This window comes from Macrobrachium rosenbergii, chromosome 42, assembly GCF_040412425.1.
Source record: "Macrobrachium rosenbergii isolate ZJJX-2024 chromosome 42, ASM4041242v1, whole genome shotgun sequence".
NCBI classification, from domain to species: Eukaryota; Metazoa; Arthropoda; class Malacostraca; order Decapoda; family Palaemonidae; genus Macrobrachium; species Macrobrachium rosenbergii.
The window spans coordinates 38,317,702-38,333,821 of NC_089782.1; positions in this window are offsets into that span (position 1 = coordinate 38,317,702).

Here is a 16,120-nt window from a genome sequence, read left to right on the forward strand (position 1 = left end):
AAGCAATAACTATAGATCTAATGTTATTTGCTCTTTTCCGGCAAAGCTTATTTCGTGGTGTCCGGAGCTCGGCGCCGTATAAAAATTTCAATCACAAATAAGGTATTTTGTCGGTATAATTATTAATTTCATATGTCATGTGCCTTTATTATACATTTTTGTCGCGAGAGAAATTTATTGTATCACGATTTGATTGGCACTGCAGTAAATGTCGGGACGGTTGTTCAAACGCGTCATTGTGTCGTTTGTCACGATACTGGATATTGGAAATTGAGCAATTTAAACGTTTTACAACAAATATTTATGTGTAGACTATGGAAGAATTCTTATGCTTCTTGGGATTCTCGAAATCATTGGAAAATGAAGTTAGGATTCTCGAAATCATCGGAAAATGAAGCTGGGATTCTCGAAATCATCGGAAAATGAAGTTGGGATTCTCGAAATCATCGGAAAATGAAGTTGGGATTCTCGAAATCATCGGAAAATGAAGTTGGGATTCTCGAAATCATCGGAAAATGAAGTTGGGATTCTCGAAATCATTAGGAAATGAAGTTGGGATTCTCGAAATCACTGGAAAATGAAGTTGGGATTCTCGAAATCATTAGAAAACGAAGTTGGGATTCTCGAAATCACTGGAAAATGAAGTTTTCTCGAAATCATCTCTCGAAATCATTGGAAAATGAAGTTATAATCAGGGAAGAATCTGTTCCGTTCTTACTGCTTTCTTGTGAGTTTGGTATTTTAAGACAGTCATCAACAACTCTCCATAAGAAAGTATTTTTTTTAGCGTATGCGAGAGAGATAACCGCTCTAATTCGCCCAATTTCCGCTGTATTCCCCTAACTTCTACAATCACACAACTGTTCGCTATTGCCAAGTTCCCTTTACTCACACCAGGTATAACCGACATATTTACATTCTGGGTCCAGTCCAGTGGAACGGGTCTTCTTGAAAACCATGGCCCATTATCTTGATATATCCGAGATAGTATAAATAAATTTACATCTGAAAAATGCTTGAATATTTATCCCAAAAGTTGCTTGCTTCGCTTTTATGAGTCCTGTCAGTAAAAGCTAAACTTTAGGATTCAGTTTCCTGATTCAACGTATAATTCAAGCTCCGCTTTGGGTTTGGTACGTCATTTGTTGAATACTCTAGAATTACAAAGACTGTCCGTCTGAATTTCACAAGCGGGTTTCATCTTTTAAATAAATGCTTTCAAAACTACCTTCAGTACTTTTGAGAATGAGTTAATCTTCCATATCTCTTTACCTCTGTTAACTTTCATCTGCCTACGAAAGTCTACACTTATATTACATTTGCCAGTCATGGTTCATTTACCAACGCTGACAAACATTTGCCAGTCTTAGTTCATTTCCCAACGATGACAATATTGATGATAACATTTTTGAGCTTCAAGCTTCAACTGTAATAATTTTTGTACGCGTTTAAAATATAAAATTCGCTTAATTTTTCATCCACTCACTCTTCCAAATTCCCTAGTTTAATTCATGATCGAATCAATCTCCTACATCTACTGCGTTTTTGCAAGGATTCTCTTTCACTTTGTAGTCGGGATTATATAACTCGTATTTCAGAAAAATGGATTACAAGAAGGATTTTGTAATGGCCATGAAGGATTAAGTGAAATGTGTTTGAAATAAAAAAAAAACTTTAGGAAGACGGATTCTAGTCTTCTCACATAAATATCAGAATCTCTCCAAAATCACCAAATCGCCTCGAATTATAGATCAAAGCAAAGTCAGTGACATTTAAACCGTGAGGAATCGAAAGAAATTCTTTGTGTCATTTTTGAGATACTGTTGATTTTTTGGGTATGGCTATATTTTTAATAATACTTTTATAGAAATATTTCTTGTAACTACAAAAACGATAAGCTTAGCCACGTCATCGTGAAAATCTGAAAAGGGAATTTAAAAGAAAATGTTGTAGAAAGCGTTGGCCAGAATTCCCGCGACACCCAAAACACATTAGCTATCAGCGGGAACTTGGTCAGACTTCCCTCGGAGGTTCTACTTTATCGTGAATATTTGATCTTGCTCGTTAACAACTTTCTAAATCCTGTGCAGTTCTTCAAGGGGAGATTGATGCACTTGCCTTGTTTTCAAGAGATGTCTGTGCTCGTTTGCAAGCTTGCAAAGAATGCAATTTCTTCTTGCCCCATTAACAAAGCGATTTACTTTGAGGGTGTACCCGACCTCCGACGCTTTGCGCTTACAGTTTTCCATGCAGTGAGATGAGCTTGTGAACGTGTTACAGCTGTAAACATCTAACTCTTTCCTTTGTAGCCTCTAGTGCAATGTTTCAGCTGCTGTGCAAGATTTTCAAAGTCCAAAGAAAATGTATATAAATTTTTTCGGTTCACTTTAAAAAAGGAAAAAGACAACCTTCAATATCTAATTTTTTTTCGTTTTTAAGTCTTTATTGCCTGTATCATTTTGGTTCCTTATCATGAACACTAAACAGGACATAAATGCATTTCCGTTTATTTCATAAAATCGAATTTTGTAATTTTCATATTCGTTTCGGGACCCAAGCTTGCTTTTGAAAATGATAGAGATGAATATTGTGACATGGAATTTGCAGACATAACCCTTGATTTTTTTTTCTCATTGCAAAATGTTTGATGTCAACGCGGCTTATATAATTCGAAGAAAGGCCGAAGCCAAAGTGGATATTTGCTACAAAACTGCGTAGATTTTCCCCTTTTATTTGCCTGACATAACTTCATTACTGGCGATTCTCTGACTATTGACAAATTGGAGATTATCGTGATAAATTGCTTTATAACGAGCCTTTGAAAATGTTGGGGAGAAATTTTAAAAAGAGATTTTTCCCTGCGTATAAAAATGAACAAGTTTCCAAAACACACATGACTCGTATTTATAATGAAAACGGAAATTGAATGGTGGAAGAACAAAAGCATTTTAAGACTGCAGACACGGTATTTTGCTTGAACAATCTTTAGGTCAATATTAGCAAAGTGAAACATATTAATTTTGGAAAATGACCAATTCTGCAACAGTTCTCATTTTTGCTGTTTTATTTATTTAATTTCGGTTCCCAAAACCGATTAACAATAACCATATTGGAAGCGGAAATGAAAGGCTTTATATCAATTAACTCTTCCTTATGGCGTTGGAAATAAATCAGTCTTTTGTTTCCCGCGAGTTTTAAATCGGTTATTACGTCAGGAAAAATGGGACTTTCCAATTGAAGATATTTTTCAAGCTGTCACAGGAAGGGGCTTTGTTCTCTTCTTCTTTATTTGTTTTAACAATAAAAAAACGTCGCCGGGTTTACACTCTGCCTTTCGCAGATGCGTCATTTAACATGGTCCTCTTTTTAGGTAGATTCGGTAAAATTCTGGATAAAAAATTGGTTTCCGGAATTTTATAAACTGTCCTTCAACTGGAACTTCGCTTAATGTGATGCTGTTTCGGAAAAGATCGATTCTGTACTGCCTTAGTCTACAGGACTTCATTTGTTTTGCTTTACGAAAAACCTCCGCTAATCTTCCTTTTCATACGCTGCTGGTTGGTTGGTTTTAGATTAAACTGGCCCCCGCCAGCACGGGCTCTTGCCTCAGGGTGATCCATAATTGTGTCAAGGCTTTAAGAACATAAGAAGCCTGGTATGGACCCTTGGACTCTGTAAACAACTGATGCATCCTTTTTCATAGTGACCAGAATACTACTATACTCGATCTGTTACCCTTCACTAAAATTAATAACTATTATTATTATTTCGGTAGACGAAACCTATTCACATGAAACAAGCACACCAAAGGGGCCATTACCCTGAAATTCAAGCTTCCGAAGAATGTTGGTTTCACCCTCCCGCCGCAGCCACAGTAACTGGTCATGACACAGAGGTAGTGATTTTATCATCGCCCTGGGGAAGGCGCGAACTCGCGACATTTGATCGGCATGCCACGACACTAGCGACCATACCCAGCGGACCAGTGATGGAAATGCCAAAAAGTCTATAAGGATTTTTGATACTCAGCAAAATAAAAAAATTAAAAAAATAGTTCGATACTTATATCATATTTTGGCCAGCGAATTAATTTTGTGTTGTTTTTAATTTTAGCCTAAGAGAGACTTGGAATCTGGCTTATATAGACTCCACTGTTCCTTTTAAATGAGAAGAGAGAGAGAGAGAGAGAGAGAGAGAGAGAGAGAGAGAGAGAGAGAGAGAGAGAGAAACTTATGACAATATATTTATACATATGTATATATAATTATAAACATACACACACACACACACACACACACACACATATATATATATATATATATATATATATATATATATATATATATATATATATATATATATATATATATATTATATATACACACACACACGCACCTGACTTCCTTCGGAAGGTTTGATTATAATATGCTGGGTGGCAATGCAGCATTTCGTTTAAAAAAAAAAAAATACAATTCTGTTACAAAGCTAAGCATATTCCTCTTGCTTTTTTCATGAGATAACTTAATTACGTGGAATTTTCTGACAATTAACAATTACGAATTTCCGTTATAGATTGCCTTATTGTAACAAGCCTTTGAAACTGGTTGGGAAGTTCAAAAATAAAAATATATAAACCTATATTGTGAGTGCCCACAAATGGCCTATTAAGACTAGAACGTATCTTTTATACAATGGACAGAACGTGAATAGTGAAAATTGAGGCCGTCATGTCTATCGTACCCTCCCGATCCCCAACCTACCCCGCCCCCACCCGGGCCGGATAAACAGGTTTGCAGGAGGAGGGTGGATGTGTCATGTCTCCGATCCCCTACCTTCCCTGACCCAACATGGGGTGGACAAACATAAAGATCAACTCGGATTTGATGAATTAATTGTGGGTTATCTGGCGTCACAACTATCAACTGATGGTTGTCTCGCGCAAACTAAATAGAAACAAGTAAAAAATGCGCCGAAGTTTCCTCGGTGCAATAGAGTTTTCTGTACAGCCGCTACACCGTATAATCAAGGCCACCGAAAATTGATCTATCTTTCGGTCGTCTCGGTATAATGCTGTATGAGCCGCCGCCCATGAAACTTTAACCACGGCCCGGTGGTGGCATATCCTATTTCGTTGCTGGAAGCTCAATTATGCTAACTTTAACCTTAAATACAATAAAATACTACTGAGGCTACAGGGCTGCAATTTGGTATGTTTGATGACTGGAGGGTGGATGATCAGCATACCAATTTGCAGCCCTCTAGCCTCAGTAGTTTTTAAGATCTGAGGGCGGACAGAAAAAGTGCAGACAGTAAAAAGTGCGGACAGAATAAAGCGCGGACAGACAGACAAAGCCAGCACAACAGTTTTCTTTTACTGAAAACTAAAATCATAAACTGCAAGAACACTGTCCGCTGTCATTCACTGAGATGACGCTTTTAAATTATGAAAACTCATTCAAAGCAGCTCAGGTTTACATTAAAAATCAAAAACGCCGTTTTCTATTCCGTCGTACGACATTATCCAGCATTGGCCCTCCTGTTGGAAAGGTCGTGTCTAATATTAGAAAGATCAGACCTTTGCAGACTTCATTTTTGAGATGGGTTAAGTTGCTGAGAAATATTCAGTGAAAAATATGATTTCCATTTTGCCCAATGATAATTACAAACGAAAATACACGTTATTTAGCGTTTGGTAATCTCTGTCTTGTACACGTACCAAACTGACAGCCATCTAGAAAATAGGTAACTCATTGACCTAACTTCACCATCCATGAAAACCGTCTATTTAACTGTCCATTACTTAAATATTAATCTATGACATAAAGACTGCACTTTTCAGACTGAATTACCTAAAAATCAAGAGATTTCACAGATTAAGAAGAAATCTAAAAGGGTTTTCTCTCTTGGTATGAAATTTGTATCTGATAACTATTTATGTAGAATAATAAATCTGAAATGCTTATGTAGTTTCCTTACCAGAACACGTTGCCTCCTTTTGCTAGTTTTACAGTAAGTGATGTATTAAATGACTTTTTTTTTTACGTCATAAAGGAGTGACTTAAACACTGAACATCAAGACACTTAATAACATTTCAAGATGGTTAAATATCAATGAATGCTCGTGCTGAATAATAATAATAATAATAATAATAATAATAATAATAATAATAATAAATAATAATAATAAGGATTTCAGAATAATTAATAATAATAATAATTATATAATAATAATAATAATAATAATAATAATAATAATAATAATAATAATAATAATAATAATGGATAATAATAATAATAATAATAATAATAATAATAATAATAATAATAATAATAATAATAATAATAATAATACGTAGTCGTCCCACATACCCTTGATTGCATTTGCAAATGAAGTACTGAACACGATTTGCATGTCCTTAACGTAGCGCCTTTGAATGCTTGCTTATTAAACCCGGACATTCACAGAGCTGGAATATGTACTGCGTAAGCTTACGAGCATAAATAGTATTAAATCTCGCAATGTCCCGGAGTTACTGTTCCACATACACTCTCTGGAAGTATATCTTGCAAGATGTCTATAGTCAAATTAAGAGCTCAAAAACTGAAGCAGGTCTTGCAGGAACAAAATAAATAAAGTTCTTTTCGGACTGAAAATCATGGCACGCATGCATATAATTAATTTTCCAACTGGGAAAATCTATTTCTAGAATTGGAATAATTATGAGTAAAAAATAAAGTTACCCTACTGAGTTTTAATAATAAATGCCAGTGAGTTGGATCACTCTGCTATTTAGCGTTACTTAACATTAAGAACGTTTTGTCGTATTTAAAGCTATAAAGTTATAAAATAGCTTGTCTTATCTGCTATATATATTTTCGTTCGGTTGAAAGAGAAATATGATTTACAGCAACAAACTAAAAGTAAGCGAAGCAGGAATTTTATCATGTATACAATAAATAAGTACATACACATATATTTATCTATCTATAAATCTACCTAGAGGAATATATAGAGTTTAGGCCACAGGCCAAGCACTGGGGCCTACGAGGTCATTCAGCTTTGGAAGCGAAACTGAGAGTAGGCAGGTTTGAAAGGTGTAACAGGAGGAAAACCTCAAAGCAGTTGTACTATGAAATAATTGTTAGCAGAGGGTGGAGAGCAAGGTGGAAGAAAGATAATATGAGTGGAGGTACAGTAAAAGGAATGAAAGGAGTTGCAGCCAGGGGCCTAAGGAAGGGACACTGCAAAGAACCTTTAGTAATGCCTACAGTGCAACGCGTGAGGCACACTGACGGAACTACTCCCCAACAGGGGATTTCACTCTTGTGACAAATTGTGTATTGGTTAAACTGGAAAATGGCTGGCAAAAAGAAAGTGGACATCACAAAAATGTATCAGATAAGCACTGGATAACAGTACAATTCTTTTCACTAAAAAAGGTAATTATAATATTATTTGAAAAGAAGCCAATTGTTGGTTCGTTTTAATATGCTGGGACTTCATACCTCAGTCTAATTTTGTAAAAGAAATTTTTGAAAAGAATAAGAATATAAGCCTAGGACTGTATGAAAGCAGTCCATGAGTAAAATATACAAATTTCAACGAGTGTAGTTAATCTGAACCAAATAACAGAATATTTCAAATAATCTGAACCAAATAACCAAATACTTCAAAAACGTTTTCCTTCAAGAAATTAATCATGTCTGACGTCAGCTGTCCTTTGAAAATAGGAAATCGTTAATGACAAACACACACACACGCACATACACAATCCTTACGTCATCAAAGAGGATTGCTCCAACTCTTTCCCGCCGTTAACAGTTTTAAACAGTAGTAAAAGCATTTCCTAAATATTCTGGACAGAGGGAGAAATAGGGCCACCAAATAATCTGGGAGAAGCTTCGGTACTTCAATCAAATATTCATGCTGCAGTTGATTCTCGAGGAAAGTTACGAGCGAAAGCTAATGTGTTTTGGGTACTGTGGGGATTGAAACGGAATTTTTCTGACAATTTCTTTTTTCAACAATTTTCTTACTTTTTATTTTTGCACAAAGTCTTTCAAAAATTTCCTAGTCTAGAGGAGTTCGGCCAGAATTGTGATGATAGGTCGGGAGGCTTCCAAAAACCTTCCAAAACGTTTTTATGTCTCAAAGTGATGTGGGATACGATAATGTTAAAAACGTCAAAGAACAGTACAAATCTATGTCTATATATGCATTAGTCAACTTTGTAAGACTGTCATCACCTCTTTTGAAACCAAAATGATATTTCAACCATTATTCTGAATTTTTAAACATAGTAGATATTATTGAGCAACAAACAAATGCAAAATTTTCCTTGTCAAGGAAGAAGCAAAATACGCCTCAGAGAAAAAAAATATCCATTCGAACGGATATCTAATAATATAACTACCTTTATTTTACTTTGTCTCCAAAGTATATGAGAAAACAGGCACTTAACTCATAATATGGGTTAGAATCTACTATTAAACAAGTATGAGGAAATTTAATTAATCAAACGGATGATGGGCGTAACAGTCTTTTTAATTTTCTTAAAAGAAAACTACTGTGCCGGCTTTGTCTGACCGTCCGCACTTTATTCTGTCCGCCCTCAGATCTTAAAAACTACTAAGGCCACCGGAAATAAATCTATTTTTCTTGGGTCTCGGTATAATGCTGTATGAGCCGCGGCCCATCAAACTTTAACCACGGCCCGTTGGTGGTCTGTTCTAAGCCAGACGCACGATTATGGCTAACTTTAACCTTAAATAAAATAAAAACTACTGAGGCTAGAGGGCTGCAATTTGGTATGTTTGATGATTGGAGGGTGGATGATCAACATACCAATTTCCAGCCCTCTAGGGTCAGTAGTTTTTAAGATCAGAGGACGGACAGAAAAGGTGCGGACAGCAAAAAGTGTGGACAGGAAAAGTGGGACAGAAAAAGTGCGGACGGAATAAAGTGCGGACGGACAGACAAAGCTGGCACAATGGTTTTCTTTTACAGAAAACTAAAAGCGCAATGGGTTTAAATACACACAAGAAGGAAATAAATGGTTATTTAATCAAGAGAGAGAGAGAGAGAGAGAGAGAGAGAGAGAGATGAAGGGAACGACAAACTACCTATGAACAATCTAAGAAGGTATATAAATTAGCATATGTCGGGGAAGTTCTCTGCACTGGGGGTTCATCCTGATTATGCAGTTAAGGGAGGAACGCAACACTGAATGTTTAGATGTTTTACGACAAGCTTTGTTATATATGTATGTATGTATGTATGTATATATGTATATATGTATGTATGTCAAAAGGTTTTATACAAGGACCGTAGTCCATGTATGTATGTATGTATGTATGTATGTATGTATGTATGTATGTATGTATGTATGTATGTATGTCAAAAGGCTTTAAACCAGGACTGCAATCCATTAACGCATTGACATAAGACCTCTTCCTTCTTTCTTAAAATCACTCATATAAAGTCGTTGCAGATTGCTAATCGTTAATCTTGAAATTAAAAAAAAATCACATTGGGATGAATACATTCATCATTACCGGACATCATCAAAATGGCGCTAATTTTCACCTTGAGAGAAAATCCCCCTTTTTTTTAAATTTTAACTCGGCTTGGAAGCCATTAGTGACATCAATAAGTTATTTCCTGAGAATATTTGGAGAGGATTTTCTGATCAAACCTTCGGAAGTTAAAAGGTTTCTCTAAGCGCGGCGCTCTCCAACTGGTAAGAGATTTGGCATTTGACAAATATGTTTTTATTAAGCGCTTCCAGATAGGTCGGGACTTGTCGACGCGTTCCGGTCGCTGTTTTATTCATTTTCCGTGTTTCGTAACCATTACCGTTTTCAAGGCTCTCTCTCTCTCTCTCTCTCTCTCTCTCTCTCTCTCTTATTGATATCTTTATCCCGATACGTAAGAAGTGACATTTGTAATAACATCAGGAATAATATCGGAGAGCATTTTACATAACCATTCGCGGAGCTTAAAATGGTTGAGAGAGAGAGAGAGAGAGAGAGAGAGAGAGAGAGAGAGAGAGAGAGAGAGAGAGAGAGTCTGTCTTTCATAAGTAACAGGGGAGAGAGAGAGAGAGAGAGAGAGAGAGAGAGAGAGAGAGAGAGAGAGAGAGTCCTGTCTTTCATAAGTAACAGAGGTGAGAGAGAGAGAGAGAGAGAGAGAGAGAGAGAGAGAGAGAGAGAGAGTCTGTCTTTTCTTAAGTAACAGACTAAAAACGAATTCAGTCAAAGTCGTCTTCCATCGTTCGATGGCCACTCATGAAAATGACGTAGCTTCATCAGAGGAATACGAGGAAAGAGCATAATAAACTTTATTCCATCTGTCAGCGTGAACGTCACATCCTCGCAGTGCATTACTGAAGGTTCTTGGCAGCGTGCCTTTGGCCCCCAGCTGCAACTCCTTCCGTTCCTTTTACTGTACCTCCTTTCACATTCCCTTCCTTCCATCTTATTTTCCTTAACCTTCTCCTAACAATTGATTCAAAGTGCCGCTGCGAGGTTTACCTCCTGTTACACCTTTCAGACCATTTACTGTCAATTTCCGTTTCAGCGATGAATGACCTCATAGGTCCCAGTGCTTAACGCGCACACCGGCAATTCGAATTATTTCTAAAACTCCTTTTACAATTCAAGGCCTTCTTAATTCACAGAATCGTGTCACTAATAAATGAACTCCGTAGGTCATATTTTTTTGAAAATACCTTTCAAGAATACTGATATTTCATTAAACACCCTCAATATACAAATGAAAATACCGAGCCAGTGTTTCGGAATGCTTTATGAAAATGTTTACTGATGACGTTTCTCTCTCATAGTATTTATCATTATCAGTTTGAAATATTAACGACAATTTTTATCTCTCGCTGTATCTAACCGGCAAATGTCACATAGATACTGATTTCATAACTGTTTATAAAACTTGAAAAATCTTATTTTAAAAAGTCAACATCATAAACGACATTTTAGGTAGAGTGAGAACTGTATGAATGAAAGAATGACATATTTCAAAAACAAATAAAAAAATACAACGGCCTTCGAAAGAAATAAAAATTTATTTAAAAGCTCTAATCCCTTTCTGCATCGTCTCAACACGCAATGTATTCATGTTTGAGTCATCGAATGGACAACACCATAAAATTCTCAAAACTTGCTTTTGAATTTCACAAAGGATGGAAAAGTGTTTTCTTCAAGTACTCTCTGTACGTTCGTTGAAAAATTCTCTTTCGTTAACCTTCTAAAAATCAAAACTATATGAAAATCTGTCTCAAAATACTCTTGACAAAGAATTACATCAAAGTTTTTAGTTTTCTGTAAAAGAACACTATTGTGCCGGCTTTGTCTGTCCGTCCGCACTCTATTCTGTCCGCCCTCAGATCTTAAAAACTACTGAGGCTAGAGGGCTGCAAGCTGGTATGTTGATCATCCACCCTCCAATTATCAAGCATACCAAATTGCAGCTCTCTAGCCTCAGTAGTTTTTATTTTATTTAAGGTTAAAGTTAGCAATAATCGTGCTTCCAGCAACGATATAGGATAGGCCACCACCTGGCCGTGGTTAAAGTTTCATGGGCCGCGGCTCATGCAGCATTATACCGAGACCACCGAAATATAGATCTATTTTCGGTGGCCTTGATTATACGCTGTACAGAAAACAAGGTTGCAGTTAACACCGTCAACATAAGGGTGCGTCCACACCACAGCAAAACATGTCATAAACATGTCGGCTAGTTATCGCAGACATATGTCGCAAACATGTTGAAAACAAGTCAACAACTATAAGTGGACAACGAATCTTAGGCCAATGCTGGATAATCGTATGAACTGAATATAGAATTTAGGCCAAAGACCAAGCACTGGGACCTACGAGGTCATTCAGCGCTGAAACGGAAATTGACGGGAAAAGGTTTGAAAGGTGTAACAGGAGGAAAACCCTCGCAGTTACACTAAGAATCAATTGTTAAAAAAGGAAAGTAAGATGGAAGAAAGAGAATATGAAAGGAGGTACAGTAAAAGGAATGAAAGGTAATTTTTCTCTTGAGATAACATTAAATATCCGCATTCGATATCATTTTAACCAATGGTGGGTTATGAGCATGGGTTGCCGCAAATCCACGACTAGTGTCCGTGACATCAGTGACATCAAAAAACAAAAGCGCCAAGAAAAAATGCTTCTTCGGCGCAATCAAATTTTCTGTACAACCGCTACAGCGTATAATAAAGGCCACCGCAAATTGATCTATCTTTGGTGGTCTCGGTATAATACTGTATGAACTGCGGCCCATGAAACTTTAACCACGAACCGGTGGTGGCCTATACTATATGGTTGCTAGAAGCACGATAATGGCTAACTTTGACATTAAATAAAATAAAAACTACTGAGGCTAGAGGGCAGCAATCTAAGATGTTTGATGATTGGAGGGTGGATGATCAACATACCAATTTGCAGCCCTGTAGCCTCAGTAGTTTTCAAGATCTGAGGGCGGAAAGAAAAAGTGCGGACGGACAGGCAAAGCCAGCACAATAGTTAACTTTTACAGAAAACTAAAAAAAACAATCTCTCGAATATATAAGACACTCTTAACTAAAACTAAAACTAAAAAAAATAAAAAAGAGGGGCTAATAACCATACAAACAGGAAGACCGAAGTTCAGGAAAATAATTAGAGCGAACTTCACTGAGGAAATGGGAACTTGGAAATTGCGAATAGTTACGCAATTACGCAAGTTAGCGGAATACAACGGAAGTTGGAAGGAAGAGAGAAACGAATGTTTTCGGGGCCAGTCTGGAAGAGGTGAATGATTTGGTGGAAAAATGATTGATTGACGAGTTGGAAATAAAGATCAAAACGAAGAAAATAACGAATGCATAATCATCCTAATGTCTGGAATTTTTTGTTTTACTTTTGGAAATGGTATGGAATTTAAAATTTAGGCCAAAGGCCAAGGGGTGGGACCTGTTAGGTCATTCAGTGCTGAAAGGGAAATTGAAAAAATAAAGAGTTTTAAAGATGCAACGTGAGGAAAACCTCGCACTATGAAACAAATGTTAGAGAGGTTGGAAAGTCAGATGGAAGGGAGAGAACTGAACGTAGATACAGTAAAAGGAATGAAAGGGGTTGCAGCTAGGGCCAACGGAACGCTGCAAGCAATCTTGAGTAATGCCTACAGTGCACCGCGTGAGATGCACTGACGACACTACCCCCTATGCGGTTTTTTCACCTGTGCATATTGATTTACATTAAACCTAGTCACGAAAGCAATGACCTTGTTTATAAATAGCCGCGCCGTGACGAAACAGAATATTGGATGAATATTTCTACGTAGAAGGATTGTACTTATTAAGACTGTGACAGAAATATACCTTTTAAAGGCGAAAGTAGGAAGGGACAGGAGAACGACAAAGCGACTACTTTTTATAAATAGAACAAACTCGCTTTCGCTCTACGATAAGTACAAACAAATTAGCCCCACGTTCGTCCATGGGAATGATTAACTGTGTGCTAAATCACATTAATGTGTTCCAACGCTCTGTGCATCGTCCTAAATTTGGTTATTTTTGTTGCTTACATTTACAATCGCAGTGAACTGTGACGTTGCTGGAAATTTGAGAAATGCGTATGTTGTGATGATGATTTTACACAATCTTCTCTTTGTACGGTAAGGTACCCTTCTCCTGCATATTTTAGTAAGGGGCAGGGGTGAGAGATTGCTCCCGGGCTGGAAGACGGTAGGTATAAACAAGAAGTTTATTATCCACTGACTGCTGGTACACTCAGAAAGTAAATATATATATATATATATATATATATATATATATATATATATATATATATATATATATATATATATATATATATATATATATATATATATGTAAACCTATTGCACTGCTGTAGGGAGGAGACCTTCTCTGAGAGAAGTAGCATTGAAAATAATGGCAGTTTCTACGGCATTCAATTTATACAGCCTTCTCTATTTTTCCTATTATCTTTTCATCATCGTGTAGCTGGTGTGTCAAGTTTCCAAAAGGACAGACAAAACTTTCCTGTTATTTCAGTTTTATTACCTCTGACGTTTCGACAAACGCGCTCTGGTGTTATTTACAAAGAGCGAATGGGTCGATATGCAAGTTACATGGGTATATATGGCAGTCGGAGGTCGGGGGTTGGGTGTACAGTTGACAGATCGGTAAGTGGTAAAAAAAAAAAAAAAAAGAAAACTGGAATAAAAGGGAAACTTTATACGTTCTTTGGAAACCTGATACACGCTGATGAAAGGAAGATAACAAGAAGAATAGAGAAGACTATATAAATTGAATGCAACGCAAGGTTTCACATCAGAATACCAGGAATTTAAAATGGAGAAAATAACATGCGAAAACGTAGAAACAAAACAAGTTTGGAACATTATGGTGAAAAAGTATATAATACATAAACAATACAAGTCAGGAAGACCATCCCACAATGGTCATAGCAAAAAAATAAATAAATAAAAACAGACTTTTTTTTTTTAAAGTTAAAAGTAGTTAGGAAAAGTACAGCCAATCCAAACCAGAATATTTATCAGTACAAATACAAGTTGACTTCTTGTAAAGAAGACAACTTGAAGCAAATTCGTGCCAACGTTTTTTGTTTATTTACATAATTTTCACTTTTTCACAATTTTCATTTTATTTTCATAATTTTCCTGACACTTTTATTTTCATAATTTTCCTGACACTTTTATTTTCATAATTTTCACTTTTATTTTCATAATTTTCCTGACGCTTTTATTTTCATAATTTTCCTGACACTTTTATTTTCATAATTTTCACTTTTATTTTCATAATTTTCCTGACACTTTTATTTTCATAATTTTCACTTTTATTTTCATAATTTTCCTGACACTTTTATTTTCATAATTTTCACTTTTATTTTCATAATTTTCCTGACACTTTTATTTTCATAATTTCCACTTTTATTTTCATAATTTTCCTGACAATTTTTTTTTATAATTTTCACTTTTATTTTCATAATTTTCCTGACACTTTTATTTTCATAATTTTCACTTTTATTTTCATAAGTTTCCTGACACTTTTATTTTCATAATTTTCACTTTTATTTTCATACCTTTCCTGACACGTATATTTTCATAATATGGCTAAGTCTCCACCTCAATGAGGAACGTGTCAAACAGAAAAGCTATAAAAAAAATACTGCGTAAACCAAGGAAGCAGCATAATATGTAAACCAATGAGGAAGCATTTAAAAAAAAATAATAAAAATACAACACAATAAAAATACCGATACGGAGAAAAAACTAGAATCGAAATATTCCATTTTTCCCGTAAAATCACCGCCGATTTACGATACAACTGAAACAAAAAGACTGATTTACTCTCATCGCCGTTCGGTCAGGCTAATTGATATAAAGCCTCTCATTTCCAATTTCTATTAATTTTCATTTCTTCATCATAAATCGTTTCGGGGAACCGGAGCACGGTGTATTAAAAATACACGGACAGTAAAATAGCTTATGAATAACCACTCTGTTTGAGCAATCTGACTGCTTTGTTAAAATTCATGTGAAATGGATGCATAGCTGTCCGCGAGTTATAAAAGTCCTATAAATTTACTAGGAAATGGGTTCTTCCTGGAAATCATATTTAATTCTTTTCACTGTTTCATTTGTTTGAAAACTGTATGCATGACAAAACGTAATTAATACACACATACATATACATACAGTAAATATACATATATATAAACATACACACATATATATACTTATACATATATATATACATATATATTTGTATATGTATATATGTGTATATGTATATATATGTATATTTATTTATGTATATATATATATATATATGTGTGTATTAATTACGTTTTGTTATGCATACAGTTTTCAAACTATTCCCTTTGTTTGAAAACTGTATGAATAACAAAACGTAATTAATACACACAAATAGATACATAAATATACATATATATATACATATACAAATACAAATACATATATGTATATTTACTGTATATGTAATATATATATGTTTTTACATTTTGTTATGCATATAGTTTTTAACAAATGAACGGTATGTAAAGA